We start from the raw sequence: 24,182 nt of genomic DNA on the forward strand, positions 1-24,182 counted from the left end.
ATCCGGTGCGATCTATCCTTCTTCCTAACGAAGAGGATCAGTGCTCCCCATGGAGAACTGCTAGGTCGAGTGAACTACTTGCCCAACAGTTCCTGCAACTGTGAAGATAGCTCCTGTGTCTCGGGTGGTGCCAAACAGTACGACGCCTTGGCAATAGGAGCGGCACCCGACACCAGGTCAATCCGAAACTCAACCTGCCTCTTCGGAGGTATCCCAGGCAACTCCTCCGAATATACGTCTGCAAAATCCCTGACCACTGGAACCTCTAAAACTGAAGTCTGGTTTCCAACTCGTGTATCCATAACGTATACTAAGTAACCCACACATCCGTGCTGAATATACTGCCGAGCTCTAGCGTCTGAACAGAACCCTGACCCCACTCTGGTGCCCTCGCCGTATACAATCAGTTCTCCCCCACTTGGGGCTCGAACTACCACTCTCTGGCCCTCGTAATCTATTATGGCACCGAAATGGCTAAGCCAATCCATACCCACAATCACACATACTTCCCCCATGGGTATCAGATTAAAATCCATTGGAAAGACCACTCTGAAGATCTCCAACTGACATCCGCGGTAGATCGAAGAAGCAAAAACTCCATGTTCGTTGGCGATGGAAACTCACAACGGACACTCTAGCTCGTCAACTGGTACACCAAACCCCTACTAAACGTCTGAGAAATGAAAGACCGACTCGCCCCCGAGTCAAATAAAACCAAAGTAGGAATGGAGTTTCCTAAAAACATACCTAAGTACAGGTACCACATATAAGCATAACACATATATAAAAAAAAAAAGAGGTAAAGGAAAGAGACATACCAGCAACCACATCTGGTGCTACTCTGGCCTCCTCCGCCGTAAGCTGGAAAGCATGCCCCTTATCCTTCGGAGGCTCAGCCTTAACAGGCCTCCCATCAGTGATCCTCAAAGTAGCTCGCACAGGGTCCACCTCCTCCTGCCGCTGTTATAGCTGATGCAGCTACGATAACAGCCGTCTCTGCAAGGGTTGTGTAACGCTCATCAAAGTACTTGATCATAGCGGTCTTAATAGACCCAAAAATCTCCGGTAGCTACACTCGGAACAAAGCGGCAACCTCATCATGCAGGACCTCTCGAATCATGGCATCTAGCTCATCCGTCCCCATCTGTACTACAGGATCAGGTGCTACTGACACCTCCTGGCCTCCGTTCCCCAATCCTGAGGTGCTATCTGAAACTGAAGTATGGTTTCCAAATCGCGTATCCACTACGTACGCTAAGTAACCCGCACATCCGTGCTGAATAAACTGCCGAGCTCTGGTGTCTGAACAGAACCCTGACCCCACTCTGGTGCCCTCGCCATATACAATCAGTTCTCCCCCACTTGGGGTTCGAACTACCACTCTCTGGCCCTCTCAATCTATCATGTCACCGAAACGGCTAAGCCAATCCATACCCACAATCACACATACTTGCCCCATGGGTATCGAAATCAAATCTATCGGAAAGACCACTCCGAATATCTCCAACCGACATCCTCGGTAGACCGAAGAAGCAGAAACTCCGTGTTTGTTGGCGATGGAAACTCGCAACGGACACTCTAGCTCGTCAACTGGCACACCAAACCCCTACTAAACGTCTGAGAAACGAAAGACCGACTCGCCCCCGAGTCAAATAAAACCAAAGCAGGAAAGGAGTTTCCTAAAAACATACCTAAGTACAGGTACCACATATAAGCATAACATGATGGGTTTTGGTCCTAAGAACATCCTATGTGCTCATACAAACCCTAATGCTTGGATCTAGGTTTCTCTATTGTACATGCAAGTTATCCAAGACTATAAACCCTAGATCTAGAATATGATAATCAATATGACACATAATTAGGGTTTAGATCATACCTTGATTGTTATGTAGCAATAACAATCCCAAATCCTTCTTGTATTGACTTTAGAAAGCTTAGAGTCACAAATGTCACTCCTCTAATGGTTCACAAACACCATAAGCAAGAGGATGAAGAGGAGAGAGGATGGAGGCTGCCCAAAACGTGTTCTAACCATAGAAATAAGCTTCACCACGTTTTTGGGTCATAAGGGTCTTATATATAGAGAGGCTATTAGGGTTATCTAACAAGGAAACCCTAATTTGGATGCTTAAGCCCTCAACAACCCATGGATTCCTTTCCTTAAGGGCTTGGACGATTTCCTCATGGGTTTCCCCATAGAATTCGTCCACTCCTTAATATAAGACAATCCATGGCCCAAATTGCCATTATCTTATAATTACAATTCCAGTCCCTTAAGTTTAATTAATCCCTTTTAGTCACAAAACTAATTACCAATTAATTCTTGACTAATATTAATTAAACAATATGATTTCTCCTTTAATATATTATTCCCATAATATATTAATAAATCATATTTAATCCTTTCTCTCCATAATTCATCCTATCAAGTTGCTTTGATGAAGGCAACCCAAAAGGACCATGCACCATCAGGTCAAGTACATACCAAAATAGTGATGGACTTAGACACTAATCCAACAGTCACCCACTTGGATAAGTCTAATAACTATTATGCGTATGACTTCAGATCCTGATCTGCAATCGTAGCTTTCCAAAGGCGCTGTCAACTCTGATCCTATCAGATATGCGTGTCCTTAGATAAGGGATCATATATTCCTCCATTCTAGATATCGTACGAGACATGATTTCTAATCATTCTCCTTGTACTATTTCTCGATTTCCGATTCATGACGACTGACTAATTGAACAAATCACATTAGCCCTAGCCCGACCGAACATTTACGTTTGTCATCACTAAATCATTGAGGGGCCCAAAGATATCGCTTTTATCCTACTTTGGATAAAAGGAACGGATAAACTTTGATACAATGCTTGCTTGCACTCACTCACCGAATCACACACAACAATATGTTTTATAACACCAAGTTACTAGTGCGTTTACATATTATCTGTTGTGAATTGTTATCGAGAATTAAGATGTGAAACAATAGATTTGCATGATGAATGATAAAGAACACACGAAGTAAATAATAATCAGATCTCATTTTATTAAGACTGATTACAGAATAAGCTGAAGAGAGTTTTTGTGTTTCGATTCCTATCTACTTCAAGCCTACGTCCCTATTTATAGGGAACTTACAAAAAGTATACTAAGTCTAATCCATTGAAACTTCGCATGCTACACTTCGCATTTAACATAGACTTAGTAAAATACATACAAAATGCGAATCATTATAATACACTATTCGACTTTTACAACTTAACACCTACATTCTCCCCCTTTGTAAACAGTCGATACAATTCAACCTAAAAGCATTTGAATTGCAGAGTGAATTGTTCTTCGCACTTCTCCATACCAGGAGATCACCTTCTTCAAGTCCTTCTTGTCACCTTCGTTATTTTTCTTGCAATTATTCATACGTACAATGAAGTGCGTATATTGCGAAGAATTGTATCTTTCGATTTCTGAAGCCTTGAACAAGAACTTCTTCGGTTTGCCCTTAGTGTCTCTTCCTGAAAACACCATTCCAAATGGTTTAAGGCAAATCTCACCCACAACATACTTCGACAATGCTGATTGTGACAAAGTATCTTCCCTTGGAACCTTCACTTCTCTTCCAAGCACATTCGCCAACTCCTCATCAGTCAGTGCAAGACAATCGAAGTAGTTGTCGATGTAAGTCTTCACATGTGCGAACCCGACTTTGAAAACATCCGTCTCTGAGCCTTTAAGTTTGTTCTTTTCCATGTGCTTCAGAATCAAAGCTACTTGAATAAGATCATTGCAGTTCATCAGTGGGAAGTCAGCAATAGTGAAGTCATATTGTTTGTTGTCTGCCCTGATGACATAATATCGAAAGTTCTGAAGCATGTCTTCGAACATAACATCTTTCTTTATCGTGAGCACCTTCTTGATCTTCATCAGGGACCAGACTTCATCAGGATTCTTCGCAAGAACAGCATGGAATTTGATTTTCATGTGAGTGTAGTCATCTGGATTATCAAATTTCTCACTGATCTTGTACTGCGCTGTGATGAATATCATTTCGTTGATAGGGAAGTCCAGTTGACAGTGATCTGAGTTCGCAATATCGTAACTTCGTTTTGGCTTCTTCTCGAACTCGTACATCTCCCTTTCTACTACTTTAGACTCTATCGTTTCGTAAGAGTAAAGCTTCGTAGGATCGCCTTTGTTTATTGAGGGAGGATCACCTGCACGTTGTCGCATTATGCTTTGGACCTGTGTCATCCTTTCTAGTTCAGCTTCGACATCAGCTTTTATCTCCTCTTTTGATTTTTCATAAAGGATGCCCTTTCCCTTCCCTGATACATCCTTCTGAGGTTGAGAACTCGAACCTCCTTCGTTTCCTCCAATAACAATTCCCTTAGAAATTGTTTTTGTGGTTATTGTTGTTGAAGAAATCGGTTTGGTAGGGATTGGAAGAGCTGCAACCAGTTGAGTCGAAATGAATTTCCCCACTGATTTCGCATCAACTTCTTTACTTCGACTCTTCTCTCCCCCTTGCGCCCCTGTGAAAATAGGTGGAGCACCCGTCGGAAGTAAAGAACTAAAGTTCGATATCGGAGCTAGAGCCTTCTTAATGGCTTGTTCTAAAGTGTTAATCTTTAGAGACAAGAATTATGGAGTAAGGATTTGCGAAGTAGAAGACTGTGAAACTGCGGATTTGAGCTCCGTGACCAATTTGATCAGGATATCAAACTTCTCCATGGTAGCAGCCTTTTGATCATCAGCAACAGGAATGTTGTTGAGATTGTGTAGTTGAGATGAGATTTCCGCAACCTGCTTGTGAAGATCTTCCTGTTGTGTATTTACTGCTTGCAGATCCTTCGCAATGTCTGACTTCAACTCTTGAATTTTAAAGTTGACGTCTTCACGAAATTTCTTTACATCTTGGATAAAGAGAAGATGTCTTTCTTTGTTTGCAGCTTTAAGATCTTTAAGGGTAGTCGTGAAATTATTCCCTTGAGCTTGTACTCGGAGTTCGTTATTTTTATCAGACTGATCAACTTTCTCCAAAATGCGTTTCTCAGCCCCTTTAATCATTATATCCACCTCCATTGCTGAAATCGAAGACATTCTCCCTGAATCGGCTTGTGATTGAATAATGGTCTTCAATTTTTGATTAAGAATTTTGAATTGTTTTCCTGTCATCAGCATATGATCAGGAATTTCTTCTTCATCAGAATCAAAAGAGATGTCATCAAGAATACCTCCAAAAGCACCTCCTTCGACTTCTGGATCCGACATTTGTTGCGAAGGAATAGGATTTTCAGGTGATTGGGATGGGAAAAGGGTGGTGAATGGGTTCTGAAGGGCATGGTCGAATATGGATGTAGTGGTGGATATGTTTCGCAAATACCTCACCAACACTTTGTGAGTAGGAGACACTTTGCGAAGCATCGCATCCGGAATGCGAGCTACCCTGGTGAATATGGCTTCATCATCTTCTACGACTTTTGGAAATTGGTAAAGTGAAAACTCAGCCACTTCGACATCTGCTTCAACCGGAATTGCTTCTTTTTCGTAGATTTTCTCCAAGATCAGACTCCAGTACCTAGCACATGATATCCCCTTCTCCGAATTCTTGTTTTCAAGACTTTTGACGAATTCATTCCATAGTTGAGTTGCGTAATCAACATTGATGTCATAGTATATACCCATTACCATGGCATACACTTCGACTCTTCCTCTGTCAAGACCAACAGATCTTCCTGTAAGACACCTGAGGAAAATTCCAAATAGAAAATTCCAAATACAGGGTAATCCCGACTTCTGGAAATCACTGATCTTCTCCAATTCCGGTTGATGGCCCATCTCGTTAAACATGTGGATAATCTGAGAGTTGACCGGTTTCACAAAAGGTGGGTTGTTGGGAATCTCCAAGAACTCCACGAACAAGTTCTTGGACAGTTTCACCCTCTTGTTGTTAACGAGGTTGAAAGTAATCACATCCGCCGTGTGATTGTAGGAAGCCGTGGATGCAGCATGGGATAACCAGATCATCGGAACTGGGAAGGATCGGAACATGGCAGTTGACAACGGTGATCATTTCAAAGCCACAATGAGCATCTTCAATTCTTCTGGGTAAGCTGATACTTTGGGATCAACCTGATAGTTTGTGCTCTGAATCTTCATTAGGGATTGAGAAAGGACCTCATTAGTGTTTGAGTTTGTGACCGCCATTGTAGGGTTTGAAAGAAATTTGAAGTATAGAATCAAGATGAAAGCTTTGAAGGTTTGTGAGAATTCTTGTTTGCGTAACCGTACACAGTGTTCTTCATGCCCCTTTTATAGGTTACTCAAGCTTTGATTTGAAATTAAAGCGGGATACATTTAATGTAATCCGATGTGGCACCTTGAATCTCGGATCATCACTGTAAAAAAGTACTTTGCTGTAAAAAGTAACTGTCACATCTCCTCGAAAACCGGATAGAATACCAACCATTTTTAGTAGACAGGCTGTCAAGTAACCGTTATAGAATGTGAACCAATAAAACCCTTCGCATGGAATCAAGGCTCTTTCACTTTTGGGATTTAAAGCAAAGTCATTTGCCAGTCTTGCGAAATCATCAGCCTGAGTTGGTTTTACTCAGAGCCTCAAGGATTTCGTGTGTGCATTGTGCCAATGAAATAAGATAAGAATCAAGAAATTTTTGGAATGTAGTGATATCAAAAATTTAATTTGACATGAATGCAGTAAAACCCCAGGCAAAGGTTGCTTCGTTAATTATCAAGAAAGATAATCAACAGCTTGTGTAGGTTCCCGTGAAATACAATAGAATACTTGTAAAGAAGTTTCGAAAGGCTTCTTTTAAAAGTCATTTTGGATTGGTTTAAAATTTCATTACATATCAGCCTTAACATAAGGTGAGAAATTGTAAATGAAATTACTTGTTTGACCAGTGTAGTCAGTGACAAGTTGGCTTGTGAAAGTATTTATCATGACAAGAATTTGCGAATGAAACTTACACTGAAATCATATTCAAGAAAAAATTTGGTTTGGATCTTGTTGGGTAACAAATATTCTTGGTTGTAAATATTTGATCAAGACCACGCATGCGAATTGAATATGATTTAAAGTTTCGAAATTTTTGATACTGAAACAAATGTTTCGTAAAAATCTGGAACAAAGTTCCCCGTCAATTCCTTAAAGGTTTATGATATTTGGGTTTCACTTTCATCACAGACTCATGATGTTAGATCTTAAACACAGAGTTGTGATTTGTCTAGGTTTTGATTGGTTTTACCAAAGACCTCAAGGACAAATCTTTTTCAAATTTTTTTTGGATTTGAAGAACATTTTGGTTTAAAAAGATTGTTTAAGAATCGAATTGTACCTCTGTTATGATGTGGACAAAACAGAAAACTCTTAACTCATATGAGAAGAGTAAGGTAGCTCTTGTTGACTTATGCGAATATAAGCCTTGTTGGGTAGAAATGTTCATGAGATAATTTCATCAAGGCTTTCATTTGTCACACATAGAATCATTCGAGGCTTGAGGTCTACATACAGCAACATGCTTCTAGGGACATCCTAACTAGTTTAAAAAAAATTTAATACCTTCCCATAGAAACACAAATGTATGACCTCTTCGCATTGTAGACTTGTAGTAAATTCTCAACACACAATTTAAAGAACAAAGAAAACAAATATTTTTGTGATTTTGGAATTTTTCAAAAACAACAGAACAAAACAAATAAAATCTTTTTGTATTTTTGATTTTTCAAAACTAAAACAGTAAACGTAAACCTTACCATATTAATTTGGAACCATATGCGAAAAACTGTGGTTGCGAAGCCATGCGAAGCGTTCTGAATGAACAGTAACCTCTGAATGATTTCGACTCTTAGTTGCTGAACAAAGCTTTTACTCGTGTGTCGACAAAATTGAATTCGTATTAATCATCCCCAAACCTGCTAAAATTCGAACAAAGGATTTTTCATCAAGAGGTTTTGTAAAAATATCAGCAAGTTGTTCAGTTGTTTTGACAAAGTGAATTTCAATATTCCCATCTTCCACATGATCTTTAATAAAATGATATCGAAGAGCAATGTGTTTTGTCTTTGAATGTTGTACTGGATTGTGACAAATGCGAATTGCACTTTGTGAATCACAATACAAGGGAATCTTTTTCATGTTTATTGCATAATCACGAAGTTGACTCTGAATCCAGATAATTTGCGAAGTACAAGCAGCTGCAGATATGTATTCTGCCTCAGCGGTTGATATAGCCACACAAGTTTGTTTCTTTGATTGCCAACTCACTAACTTTCCATCCAAAAGTTGACATCCACCAGTTGTACTTTTTCTATCCAAAGTACATCCTCCTAGATCTAAGTCTGAAAAAGCTTGAATGAAGAATCCTGTTTTCGCAGGATACCATAGGCCTAAAGAAATAGTTCCCTTGAGATATCGAAAAATATTTTTCACTGCAGTCAAATGAGGCTCTCTTGGATTAGCTTGAAATCTAGCATACCAATAAACCGAAGACATAATATCAGGTCTACTTGCAGTTAAGTACAATAAAGACCCTATCATGCTACGATACAGTGTTAGATCAACAGCAGGAGCATCTAACGAAGGAGTTAGTCTTGTTCCTACTGCCATAGGGACTCTGAGCTTTGTGCTATTGAGCATTCCAAACTTTTCAAGCAAGTTCTTCATATATTTTTCTTGATTGATTAAGATTCCTTCTCTGTTCTGCCTTATATTTAAACCAAGAAAATTATTAATTTTTCCCATCATGCTCATTTCAAACTGACTTTTCATTAAATTTTCAAATTCAATTGACAATGCTGGATCAGTTGAACCAAAGATAATATCATCAACATAAATTTGAACAAGCATTAGATGACACCCAACTTTCTTGCGAAATAATGTGGGGTCAACTGATCCTTGTTTAAATTTAGATTGTTTCAAGAAATTTGTAAGTGTTGCATACCAGGCCCTTGGTGCTTGTTTTAATCCATATACAGCTTTGTCAAGGACATACACATGATCAGGATACTCATTGTTTACAAACCCTGGTGGTTGTTCAACATACACTGTTTCTTTAAGCGTTCCATTTAAAAATGCACATTTAACATCCATTTGATAAACATCAAAGTCTTTGTGAGCTGCATAGGCTAAAAATATGCGAACTGCTTCAAGTCTTGCAACAGGTGCAAATGTTTCTTCATAGTCAATGCCTTCTTGTTGCGAATAACCTTTTACCACTAATCTTGCTTTATTTCGAATAATATTGCCATCTTTGTCGGTTTTGTTTTTGAAAATCCATTTTAATCCAACAATTGAAACATCAGAGGGTTTAGAAACTAATCTCCAAACCTTGTTTTGTTCAAATTCTGCCAACTCAGATTGCATAGCAACAACCCAATCTGAGTGTTCCATAGCACTCTTGACAGTTTTTGGCTCTATTTTTGAAATAAAAACATTAAACATGCAAAGTTCTTGGTTTGCATTCAGTACCTCATTTTTCGCATGTAGTTGAGCTCTAGTCAACACACCTTCTTGTAGATTTCCAATTACCTGTTCTTTTGGATGATTTCTTGTCCATTTCTCGAGTGGTGGAAAATGTGGATCAAATTCTAATGGTGCATCTTCAAACATATCTTCATTGTCAGATCCTGCAACAGAAAAATTATCATTAACTTCATGAAATTCGTCATTATTATCAAGATTAATTGTCTCTGTTTCATCATGCTCCCCCCCAACATGATCTATATCTTGATATTCTTGTCGATTTTGTAAATGCTCCCCCTCAAATTGATGTTCTTGTTGATTTTGCGAAGACTCCCCCTCAACTTGATGTTCTAGTTCCTTGTGAATATCTGATGTTCTTTCACAAGTTATCGTTGATTCATCAGTATGTTTTGAAGATTCTGATGTTTGATTATCAGGAGCATTTCTTTCTGCATCAATGGCCCTGTCAGGAATCCCAAAAATCAAGTCATAATCAAAATCATTGATTTCAGAATTATCAATTGGATTATGTGAATCTACAAGTATTGTTTTATTCTCAAATTTACTATCAATCTGTTTAAGATAGTAATCATCAAATGTTAAATTGAACGTTTCTTCAATTTTTCTTGTTCGTTTGTTTAGTACTCTGTATGCAACTGAATTCTGTGAATATCCTAAAAAGATGCCTTCATCAGCTTTAGCTTGAAACTTGGACAAATTATCTTTTAGATTCATGATAAAGCACCTGCAACCAAAAACATGAAAGAATTTTACATTAGGTTTCCGATTATTGATTATTTCATATGGAGTAACATTAAATCTTCGATGAATAAATGATCGATTTTGAATAAAACATGCTGTCGACACAGCTTCTGCCCAAAGATATTGAGGTAGATTCGCATATGTCAACATTGTTCTGGCAACTTCGTATAGAGATCGATTTCTTCTTTCAACTACACCATTTTGTTGTGGTGTATATGGTGATGAGAAATTATGCGAAATGCCTTTGTTTGTGAGAAAACTTTCAAGAGTTTGATTTTTAAACTCAGAACCATTATCACTTTTAATTTTTCGCACATTCTTCTTCAGACTAACTTCAATCTTTTTGATAAAATCAATCATCGTCTGAGCAACTTCAGATTTCAACCTGAGAAAAAACACCCACGTGAATCTAGAGAAATCATCTACAACAACTAAAATATACCGCTTTTTGTTTATTGTTGCAACAGTTGATGGTCCACATAGATCAATATGAAGAAGTTCTAATGGCTCTACTATTTTTGAATCTATCACAATCGGATGACCCTTTCGATGTTGTTTTCCTTGTTCGCAAGCTGCACACAAAGTATCATTATCAAATTTCAGTATTGGCAATCCTCAAACTAAATCTTCAGTTACAAGTTTATTTATATTTCGAAAGTTCAAATGTGATAATCTTCTATGCCAAAGCCAACTAAGATCGTTTGATGCTTTTGATAGTAAACACACAGCTGGTTTTCCCATAATCGGTTTGATGTCCAGTGTAAACATATCACCATATCTTTTGGATTTGAGAAGTATTTCATTCGTCTTGACATTTGAAATGATACTACCTTCTTCAATGAATACAACTTGATTTCCAGTACCCACAACAAGTTGTGATACACTTATCAAATTATGTTGAAGTCCTTCAACATATGCCACTCTGTTGACTGTGAAGTTTCCATTTGTGACTTTCCCATATCCTTTCACTTGACACTTGTGATTATTTCCAAATTTGACAACTCCAACATTTTCCAAGCTTCTGTAATCTCGCAAATTTTCTTTTCTTCCAGTCATGTGACGAGAGCAACCACTATCAATGTACCATTTCATATCATATTGCTCGTCACATATCACCTGCATTTAATGAAAAAATTTAGGAACCCAAGACTTTTTGGGTCCATCATTAGTAGAGTGAAACAAATTTTTGGAATTTAAGAACCATGTTTTCACTTTGTTTGTAACTGAATCAATAATATCAACATCATCAGTTCTAGATTTTGAAATATAAGCATTCAATAATTTTGGATTTCCATTGATTGTAATCTTATCCTTCACAACATTCGCATTTTTGATAACTGGTTTCCATTTTTGAACTGGAACTTGCGAATTATTAGATGATGTACTCTCAGTTGAAGAATTATTTGTATACTTCTCAAATGCACTTTTGATTTGTTCTTCTAAAAATTTGCCATTTTGATATTTCTGTCCTTTTCCTTCAAACCAATGATTGAATGTTCTGACATCAGATTTTCCTTTTGTATATGAAACTTTGTTTGGTTTTGATATTGAAGGATTTGGAAAATTTGGTTGTTTTGGTGAAAATTTCTTTTTGTCTTGAGTTGAGTTCTTCAAACTTGATGAAGTATTCATGAATTTGCCAACATTGTGAAACTTTTGATTATTTGCAAATTTTTGCGAATTCTCAAATTTTCGTTTGTTGTCATATTTGCGAACATATGGAACCTTGTCAACAGAGTTGATTTGTTTATGAAAACTTGATGATGTTTTTGAAATTTGCTCTTTTTCATCTTTTGATTTTTCACTAGACACAACTTGCCAGAATATTGCTTTTCTTGCTTTTCTTTTTGAAACATTATTTTCTGTTGAAAAATTTCCAACCATCAATTTGAATTCATGAGAATTTATTTTCACTTCAACCTTTGATTTTTCATCTTTTTCAAAATCTTTCTTTGAGTTTTCACCTTTAACCACCCATTTTTGTGTTGATTTTTGTTTTTGAAACACATAAGGATTTTTGGTTAAATTGTTTTCTTCTGTGCTTTGATTTGCGAAAAAACCTTCAGTTGTGGACTTTTGATTATCTTTTTCAATCATTTTATTAAAATCAGGATGAACTTTCTCAGCATTTCCAGTAGTGACAAAAATTTGATTTGGGAAAATTTTGTTATCAGTACATACAAAATTTGGATATACCACAGTGTTGGTTTCCAAATAATGTGTGCCTTTATCATTTAAAATTTTATCAAATTCTTTTGTATCTTCAAACACTTGATCAATAACAACCCTTTGAGGTGTTTCAGTTGAAGCTTTCGTTTCTTCTTTTTTACATCTGTGTCATCAGATTTCCAACTTTCAACTTCCACATTATCAAACATACAATGTTGCGAAGTTGAAGATTTATTAATTTCATCCTCTACTATTGAATCAACTATTATTTCTTTACCTTTGATCTTAGATGTGATATTAATAATTGACAATTGAGAACAATCAACCTCTTCTTCCTCTTCTATCTCACTGATTTCACTCACATTATCAAAATTTTCATCAATATCAGCATAATTCAATTGTGAGACAAGCTTTGAATTTTCAGTTTTCTTTATGATTTTTACTTGTTCACTCTTTGTCAAACTTTCATTGACAATGTTAACCAATTCATCAGCATTCAGAAATTCATCAATTTTGACAATACCATATGCATATCTATCATCAGGTATTTTGTCAAATTGAGGAATTGTGCTTACGCAATCATAAGAAACAACATCAACTTTTTCACGTTCATACTCAAGAAAAGGTAAAAGTTTTCTATGTTGTTCTTTGCTAATATCAGAAGAGTGATGTAAAGCTGTTAATTTTGCATACAAGCGTTTTGCAGAATTACAATAGATGTTTCTCTGTGCTAGTAGTAACCTAACATCATTAGTAAGATTATTCCTATCACAATCTATATTTTTGACTTGCAATTCTAATTTTTCAACTCTGCTCTTCTTTATTTCTAACTCTCTTCGTGTCTCACTAAGTTGCACATTTAATTTCTTAGCTTCATTATTAGCATACACAATAACATAATCAAAATAAGCCACAGTATCATCAAATGAAACAATTTCAACATCATAAGCAGATAAATGAATATTAAAAGATTCAAGAATTGTACGTACCTTGGTTGTCATGGGTGATTTGTCAGTGGATTTTGACACAAAGCATTTCCCTGATATTTTCTCTTCGCATTCCTCAAAGCTTGCGAACATTGCTCCATGTGTGGGATGCCTCATTTCTTCATCATCAGATCCTGAAGACTAGATCTGATAAGTTCCACTTTCTTCTTCAGTAGTTTCTCCTTTCGCAACCAATGACACTCCTTTGGTCTTTGCACGTAACTCTTCAATCTTCTCAGAATAGTATGCCTCATCTTTGACTTTTTCTTTCTTCTCTTCTCTCTTTCGCAACATGCAGTCAGCTGCGAAGTGGTTCGCACCATTACAATAATAACAATAGATTCCTGAATCACCTTTCAACTTTTTCTCTTCATTCGCATCTTTCGGTTTTTCCTCTATTTTCTCCATCTTCTTCCTCTCATCCCCTCCAGTCCTTGTGGTAACATTCTTCCCATCATTCATCTTCCCTTTTAGATTAAAAGGCTTTTTGAAAAACTTTTTAACTCTGTTGTTTGAATATAATGCCACAGCTTCATCATCGGAATTCATCAAAAATCCTTCATCATCTGATCCATCTTTTTCATCATTTTCAGATACCTTTGAAACTAGAGCCAAAGGACCACCAATAACGAGTTTTGATTCTTCATACATTTCTGAGACCTCAGATTCATGTGTTTTCAGTTGATTGTAGAGATCATTCAATTTGGTTGAATCAAAACTTTGTTGATTCTTAATCATCATGCTCACACTTCGCCATTCCTTGCGAAGTCCCATTATGAAAGTTAAATTGAATTCCATGATAGATCTAGTGATACCGTACCTATTGCAGCGAAACATAAGCTCATTCAGACGATCATAGTAACTTTCGAGAGTTTCTGTATCCTTCTATCTGAATTCCTTCAGTTCAATCAGACATTGCTTCACAGAATTGATCTTCGTCTTTTCGCTACCTTGATACTTCTCTTTTAGAGTATTCTAGATGTCTTTTGCTGTTTTACAACTACGAATGTAATTGTAAACCACAGGAGGAAGAGCACCTCTTAGTTCCCTCATGCATCTCTTTTCGTTATCATTCAGACGTTTTCGTTGATCTTCAACATCTGGAGATCTAGTGGATGAACCAATTTGTTGAACATTTGCAGGAGCTTGAACTGTTCCATCAATACAATTCCAAAGTTCATCAATTCCATTTAAGTAATCTTCCATTCTATCAGCCCACTGATCATAGTATTCTGGAATCAACATCGGAATTTTGGTTGAAGAACCAAGCAAATGGGAGAAAGAAGTCATCGTGTTCATATTGAAGTTCGCCATTGATGAATAAACAAAAATTTCAGAAAATTTGAGAATTTGATGAATTTCAGAAATCGATCAAGTGAATTGATCACAAATCGCTAATCGAATACTCGATATAACAATTCAAGTGCAGAATCAATTCAAATCTGAAGATCAAAAGTGATTTTTAAAACCAAAATTACGCGGAAAATTTTGAGTAAAATTTGTAACTCAAAAAGCAATTGATTCTTATACAAAAATCAGATCTAAGCAGTTTGAATCCTGCTCTGATACCAATTGTTGTGAATTGTTATCGAGAATTAAGATGTGAAACAATAGATTTGAATGATGAATGATAAAGAACACACGAAGTAAATAATAATCAGATCTCGTTTTATTAAGACTGATTACAGAATAAGCTGAAGAGAGTTTTTGTGTTTCGATTCCTATCTACTTCAAGCCTACGTCCCTATTTATAGGGAACTTACAAAAAGTATACTAAGTCTAATCCATTGAAACTTCGCATGCTACACTTCGCATTTAACATAGACTTAGTAAAATACATACAAAATGCGAATCATTACAATACACTATTCGACTTTTACATATTATCAATGTGCAACCGATTTGCAAGATACAACTCACACATCTCGGTTTCAAGAATATAAGATGTTATCGTCTCACCAATCACTCGTGATACAATTCATGGAATGATCCAAGTGAGCGTGGGTTTAATCCAATGCTCAAATTCATATTCATAAGCACTCATGAACGTTGCAGCAAACATTTGCTTATGTCTAATACTCTTTTAGACAATCCACACACCAATTCACGACAGTCTTCATTCATACTTACTTCCAACATATGAACGACTGTGGCCCGTTCGAATAATTTGATTGTTCTTAACCAATTAAATTATTCAGGAAGTCAAAACATGCAAAGTGAAACACAAGAATAATACTAATCCCATATGGCCTCAAACCTTTGAGCATAAATAAAACACCTTTTACTTATCACCATATCGATTACTCATTATTTGTCGTTTCGGGTAATCAACTTCTTATTTGAATTATTACACTTGTCCCATGTTCCTAGCATGTACACAATGTTTACCTATGGTTCTTACTTTGTGAAATAGGCCAAATTGAGCACATTTCCAATCATTCTCATTTCACAACTCCAAATCCTTTTTCCATAAGTGAAAAAATATCAAATTCTTGCTACTTATAGAATATGCTAGATTCTAACATTTGATGCAATGATCCGTTTGTGATATCACTGCACCAAAGTCACAAAGACTATTGCCAATGATTTTACAAAGTCCTCTATCGGAGATTGTTACAAGACAACTCCTTAAATATGATGCCTCTCATTCAAAGTACATTCCTTTGAACATCCATTTGCATAAAAGTTTCTTATCTAGACATAGATTTTCAATATTCAATTCCCAATATAGACACGTTTCCATATTTTCCATATGACAACTCATTCTTAATAGAATCTTTTCTATTCATAATAATGTCGATATGGTCCATCCAATATGGAAACATTTCCATATTTTCCAATACTATACTTCCAACTAATCACAAGCGACCAATCCTCGGCAAACTTTGGATTGTCCTTTGATAGTTGTTTAATTATTTTAGTCAAAACCAATTCTTGTCCTTTTTCCCTCTAAATGCGCTAGACATTTGGAAAATTTTAAAATGGTCAAATATTATAGCATTTGCAATCGATCCAATACCCGAAGCGTATGGGACACGATGCAAAATGTCTTACATAAAGATTTGATACTTCATCAATCTTCTTCCATAATGTTTTATTTGCTATGTTCTAAAAAATTCGAATTGTGAAGAGGAATGCTGTAATCATAATCGAAATTTTAAGAACACACTATGTACCTTTGACTAAATTTATTAACATTTCTCAACCTAAGCCTTTAGATTTGAAATGAAACATAATATTCTCTCCCTTAATTATAGCAAAACAACCTTTCAACTCTTACAACTTTGCAAAGTATGACTCTTGTTTTCTATAATTAATATTGCTAACCTTGCAATACTTTCCTTAATAATCATACAATCATAACATTTATGCTCCCACTATCATGATGATTATTATAAACATAACACTTATGCTCCTACTAGCTTCGACATGTATTCATAAACATCTTAACTTTCAGAAGACAATACCTATTGAATTTCTTAAGTCCATGTTTCTAATACTTAATCCTTTGATAATATTTTATCAAGACCTCTTAAACTTATACACCTTGCCTTTGATAGTTCATATGTGTGTCTAAACAATTAAGACTAATTGCCAAACTTCACAATTCAAATCATGGAAAGGGATACCGTAACCATAATTGAATTCGAGAATGCAATTTTACAATCACTATCTTGTTAAAACTTTTCTTAGTGAAAGTATTTCCTCACAATCATTTTCATGAAGGAGGAAATCTTATGATACTTAGATTTAAACGGTGTATGTGTTTCTATCCATGTGAATTTGTTAAAACCAAAGTTTACGAGAAATTCAAACTCATATGGATCGAACTTTCTTAATCTCGATTTCTTGCCTTATGGTAGCACAGCTGCCCACCATGTCTTCCAAGTAGTTAAGAAGCTCACCTTTTCTTATCAATGTACTTTCCATTGATCAAGGTCCTTGCCTTTTATGCATTCAAATGAGAACTCGTAGGACTCACATGCATAATTAACTCGATTGGATTAGCACAGAAACAAAATAATGTCAACACGATAGGTTGTAAACCTCAACTCGTGTGCTAGTGATGATTGATAAGGTTTATTTGATTTGTTCTTGAAACCTTTCAAGACCATTAAGACTCCCACTAACTCCTTGACATATAAGATTCTCTTGTCAATAACCATTTCTTGACAAACAAATATTCAAGAGTTAGTGTAGCTTTTATCAAAACACTTCATAAAATGGTCCTAGTTGGTCTTTGTCTTATCCAAGACATCACAACTTTCCACATTTGATGAATGTTATGTACCTTCTTAATACTTTTTACTTATTGTCACAATCTTAACTTTAAGACTTGTTATTGGAACGAAATATGATAGACCTTTTGATTTAACCATTTCTTCAATTCTTGATTTCTCTTCTTATACATACAATTGTACTAAGACTCACTTAGAGGATCAATTGAGATATGGTTCTTAATCATTAAGACCTATCATAAAGGATAAAAGGTACTCTCCCTTCTTCTTAGAATGGAGAAACTTTTATCTTTCTGCCTACTTGATTTATCTTATTCGTTTTGCTATTGATTTAAACCTTTTAAATCAATTCCGACTTACACTTAATCTTATAAGTATAATCATATTTACTAAACCTTTAGTAAATCATGACGAATATCTTTGTTACTCTTATAGTGAACTTGATCAACACGCAACTTTGTGTACTCGATCTCCTACTCCTTCACTTGACACTTTGTCAACGAATTAGTCTAATTTCCAAATATGAAATTTCTCATTCATCGTGCAACCAAGTTGCATGATTCCAAATTTCTGTCCAATTGAAACTTGGGTGATGAGAAACTTTCCTTATTTGGTAAATTCTTCGACATTTCCACAAAAAACATAATAAGAACCAAATCCATTATTGCTAATAATAGAAACATTCAAACATCAATTTTTCATATACGCCATTGCAAGGATACATAAATAATATAAAATCAAAATTTATTTTATTACGGAAAAATTTGTCCTTACAATGCAATTGATTGAAAAACTATGCTAATACATTTTTCTTAACAATCTAATTCTAACTCTAAGTAGTAGCTCAAGAATCTAATCTTCAAGAAATGCGATCAAAATCCATTCCTTCACGGTTAGATTCTGCTCACTTCTTCCCTTAAACTTCCTTTCTTTTCTTCGATCCTACAAAACATCAATTGTAATCTTATCACATTATGTATTAAGAATCTATAATAGATGCTTAAAAGAGTTAGTTAGTGGATTTTACCTATATTAGAGCCATACATTTCGACTCTCCCATCTCTTAGATCTCTTAGGTAAATGGGGCAACTTCGTCTTCAATGCCCTTTCTCTTGGCAATAAAAGCAAATTGACTCTTTTGGAACATGACATGGAACTACTTCAGACATTGCCTTTCCCTTATGATTTACCTTTTCAATCATAGCATGTCTTTCGTTGCCATTGTCTATATCCATAAAGGTCTTGAAGGTAGATTCACCAATCAACTTTTCTTTTCTATTGCGCCAAACCATTTCTGATTCAGCAGCAATAAGCATATAGGTGAGATCTATAAGGGTCACGTCGCGGTTCATCATATAGTACTCTCTTACGAACTCACTATATGAGTTAGGAAGTGACTAAAGAACCCAATCAACAGCCATTTCCTCACAGACAACGGATCCCAACATTCTTAACCTATCAATGTGTGACTTCATCCCTAGGACGTGTGCACACACCGACTTTCCTTCTTTATGTTTACTTGCTAAAAGGGCTTGAGTGATCTTAAACTTTTCAAGCCTTTGAACTTGTGGGTTAGGGAGAATAATTGGAGGAGGTGGAGGAAGTGAAGCATGATTTCTTGTTCCTTGATCGAATCGTGGAATACCATCTTCATGTGGAATGCTTGTTCCACGGGATTTGGGAAGACCATAGTTGTCGAACTTTGACATCTACAAAATGGGAGAAAACGAATTCAAGTTAGTTGATTGATTGAGTCCTTAGTAAATCACGCAAATGAGATACTAAGGCTAGGACCCAACACAATATTCTACAACTCGGGAGAGGGATGTCGTAACCCAAATTGCAGAACATTTGAAGGTAAGTGAATGACGATTCACTAATTTCCACCATGAAAAACGAAAAAGAAATTTAAGTTTTAAATCTATGAAAACTCCTAGATCCTTTGAGATTCATTGAACATTTCAATGGCATGTTTAAATCTCGATATGTCCCTCTTGTTTGTGACTGGGATGCCGAGGATCACAAAGCGGATGTGAATAACCATGTAAACTACATGGTGCCCCCACATGTTACAGTCACCTATTCGATGTGCCGGTAAACCACACACGCGCCAGTAACGTCTTCGCAAGGGCACAAAGTGTAATTTCATGGAATTGCATCAATTCACTTTTTCCTAAGTAACTACGATTGGGAATTTGTAAAACATTTAGTTACTTTTGTACTTCATTATACTTATAATGGAAGGTTTTGTCCTATCCTACCCGTTCGGCTAACGACCCTCGACTAGTCAAGAGTGCGGTGGGTAAGAGTGGATACCCATTCAATCGCCAGTTTATATGCAATTTCCTTAAACACCCCTTATAGACCAGCTTCGTGAATCAGGCCTACTAACGGTAAGACTGACTTTTACTCATATATATATATATATATATATATATATATATATATATATATATATATATATATATATATATATATATATATATATATATATATAATGTTAGACTTTTAATGTTATATATATAGTATAGGGTGTATTTTACACTTTAAAAATACTAGGTGGTCTAATTTAACAATTATACTTCTAATTCAATTAAATTGTAAACCTAAACTTTATGGATTTATTAAACCTCTTTTAATTATACACCTTAATTAATTAATAAAACCATAAGGGTGTGATATGAACTTTTCAAAACAATACTAGGGTTTTAGAATTTAACATTCCTAAATTAAACTTTTAATCAACTTTTAAATTCCAAAACATGAGGGCAAGTTTTGAAACATTTCAAAAACTTAGGGTTTAGAATTTAAATATACATCAAAATTAAACTATTAGTCAAAATTTAAATTCCAAAACTTGAGGGCAAGTTTTGATACTTTTTCAAAACATTAGGGTTTCAACTATTTAAATTTCAAAACTAAACTTTTGAGTTCTAATTTAAACTATAAACCTAAAGGGATTAATTTGAAACTTTTCCAAACTTTGTAAACAATATTCTAGATCACATAATTCAAATAAGGCAATTAACTATAATTAGTGGTTATCTAATTAGATCTAGTTCAAATTCTTGCAAGATAATGATCAAATAATTTCCATAACTTAACATATATCAAATAAGGTAACAATTATCTAATTAGATGACCAAAATCTTTTATTTTGACAAGGATAATCATAAAGGATTAACAAACTTCGAATTTTATTAAGTTTAAACAATTATGGAAATTATCCTAAATCAAAATAGGTAAAAATCCCGAAAATCCGCCTGTCTGACAGCTAACTCGCTGAGTCGCCTTATGGACTCGCCGAGTAGGGGCCTACTCGCCGAGTCCACAATGGGACTCGCCGAGTACATCAGGCAGGAGGCAAAAAATGATTTTTTTCAAGCAGGAACAAATTAACAAGGCATCAATACAATAGAAACCAATCAAGGCTCTGATACCACTGATGGGTTTTGGTCCTAAGAACATAGGGATGAGCATATGGACCGGGGAACCGTCCGGAACCGGTACCGGAACCGGAACCGGCACCGGAACCGGAACCCAATGGAACCGGTCGGGCCGGGACCGGGACGTTATTTTTCTTGATTTTTGGAACCGGGAACCGGTAGGAACCAGAACCGATATAACCGGAACCGGTAGAACCGGCAAAAACCTGTAGAACCGGTAAAAACCGGAACCGGTAAAAACCGGAACCGGTAAAAACCGGAACCGTATGATGCTATTTTTCAAGGGCCGGTTCCAACATTTGAAGACACGACAAGAACCGGTAGGAACCGGAAACCGGTAGAACCGCCGGGCCGGTTCGGCTCTTGATTTTGGCCGAAGCCGGTTCCCGGTTCCGGTCCGGTTCGGGCCGGTTTCGGCCGGTTCGGTCCTTTTTCTCATCCTTATAAGAACATCCTATGTGCTCATACAAACCCTAATGCTTGAATCTATATGTTTCTCTATTGTACATGCAAGTTATCCAAGACTATAAACCCTAGATCTAGAATATGATAATCAATATGACACATAATTAGGGTTTAGATCATATCTTGACTGTTATGTAGCAATAATAATCCCAAATCCTTCTTGTATTGACTTTAGAAAGCTTAGAGTCACAAATGTCACTCCTCTAATGGTTCACAAACACCATAAGCAAGAGGATGAAGAGGAGAGAGGATGGAGGCTGCCCAAAACGTGTTCTAACCCTAGAAAGAAGCTTTACCACGTTTTTGGGTCATAAGGGTCTTATATATAGAGAGGCTATTAGGGTTATCTAACAAGGAAACCCTAATTTGGATGCTTAGGCCCTAAGCAACCCATGGATTCCTTTCCTTAAGGGCTTGGACGATTTCCTCATGGGTTTCCCCATAGAATTCGTCCACTCCTTAATATAAGACAATCCATGGCCCAAATTGCAATTATCTTATAATTACAATTCCAGTCCCTTAAGTTTAATTAATCTCTTTTAGTCACAAAACTAATTACCAATTAATTCTTGACTAATATTAATTAAACAATATGATTTCTCCTTTAATATATTATTCCCATAATATATTAATAAATCATATTTAATCCTTTCTCTCCATAATTCATCCTATCAAGTTGCTTTGATGAAGGCAACCCAAAAGGACCATGCACCATCGGGTCAAGTACATACCAAAATAGTTATGGACATAGACACTAATCCAACATAACACATATATAAAAAAACGAGGTAAAGGAAAGAGACATACCAGCAACCACATATGGTGCTACTTTGGCATCCTCTGTCGTAAGCTGGAAAGCATGCCCCCTATCCTTCGGAGGCTCGGCCTTAACATGCCTCCTATCAGTGAGCCTCAAAGTAGCTCGCACAGGTTCCACCTCCTCCTGCCCCTGTTACAGCTGATGCAGCTGCGGCAGCAGCCGTCTCTGCAGGGGTTGTGTAACACTCATCAAAGTACTCAATCATAGCGGTCTTAATAGACCCAAAAATCTCCGGTAGCTACACTCAGAACAAAGCGGCAACTTCATCATGCAGGACCTCTCGAATCCTGGCATCTAGCTCATCCGTCCCCATTTGTACCACAGGCTCAGGTGCTACTGACACCTCCTGGCATCCGTCCCCCAATCCTGATCACGACCCGGATGCAGTCACAAATCGCCTCTTCATCACCATACTGAAAAACACACCAACAGATATCAGATAATCACATAAAAATAGGGGACCAACTCCCGACTAATCCATAGGGGTTGTGACTTCCATGCCACGCATATGGGTCCTGTGCTTTCAGTATTACAGGCCCATATTACCTTCCACACCTACCCATATTTGTCTCAACTATCACCACAACACCCTAATAATATACATAACATAGCTAGTGTCCAACCCTCATTCTTAGAGGACTGCTAAACCATCTCATGACTACCCTCACGGCTTCTCACGACCCATCCATCCATGAAACTTCCATCAACCCTGCAGCACTAATGTATGCTAGCCATACATAATGTTGAACCCCATAGAATTTTGAATATCCAATCTTACCCTAATCCCTAATCAATAAGAGTAGAAAATAAGGCCAAATCAAACATTCTCAGGCTATACGATCTTAATCATATACAGCCGTGATGCATACACAAGTAACTACGGTAATGATGTCAATCTCATATAAGGAAAACCCTAGGCTAGCAGGAATCATGTAGTCAGGCAATTCTATCATGCAATTCTTGAAGATCCCTAACCTAGTACTAGCATGCTATTCTAACATATCACATTATCAAATAACTATATGGTATTTTGGGGTCTACTTATTGGCTCCTGTTGATCGTACTCCATGCATCCTCCTTTACTTATTTTGAAAACCATTTTAGAAATAATTTTGTAAACTTTTCCTTGATTTGAGACTGGATTCACACGAATGTTCCTCCAATTCAGTCAAACCATGTCTCTGATACCAACTCATAACACTCATAAAAATTCAAGCCAATTTATACTTTTAAAATGTTTCAAATCCATTAAGCATTAAAACTTGTTTTCAAAATTTATTATATCATAGTATCCCATAAACAAATTCATAAAAAGTGAGGTGATGTACGATCACGCCTTAGCCTTGCCCCAATCTCCTGAAGTACCTGAAACAATAAACTGAAACTTTAAGCCAGAAATCTTAGTGAGTTCCCCCAAAATACCGATACACATACAGTCCACATAATCATGTCAACAACATCATAATATAACAAACTGAAATAGCATAAAATAGGTCCACAACTTTACAGACTGGATTACTCCCTGGGCCCACAGTGTCAGTCTGAATCGCTTCTGGCTAACAGCTTACATCTGGCTTGCCATCGAGCCCATAATACGAGTCTCCCTTAGCTCGTAATTGGAATGCTCCTGGGTTTGTTGGATTACAGCACGAAGCAGTTTCACCTCAACCCATCCCACATAACATATCAACATGTATCATAACTAATGCACATACAGATAATCATACAGTATCACAGGTAGTCCTACAGATCTACCCCGACTAGCATAACAACTAGCATACATAACTATCTCAACTCAGCATATCAAT

The 24,182-nt window shown here is 36.4% G+C and overlaps 1 pseudogene; it reads left to right on the forward strand.

Annotated features, from left to right (window-relative positions):
- Positions 1-6,050: 6,050 nt before the first annotated feature.
- Positions 6,051-24,182, forward strand: part of LOC111897159 (chitinase 5-like) — a 48,427-nt pseudogene continuing 30,295 nt past the window's right edge.

Source organism: Lactuca sativa, chromosome 3, assembly GCF_002870075.4.
Source record: "Lactuca sativa cultivar Salinas chromosome 3, Lsat_Salinas_v11, whole genome shotgun sequence".
NCBI classification, from domain to species: domain Eukaryota; kingdom Viridiplantae; phylum Streptophyta; class Magnoliopsida; order Asterales; family Asteraceae; genus Lactuca; species Lactuca sativa.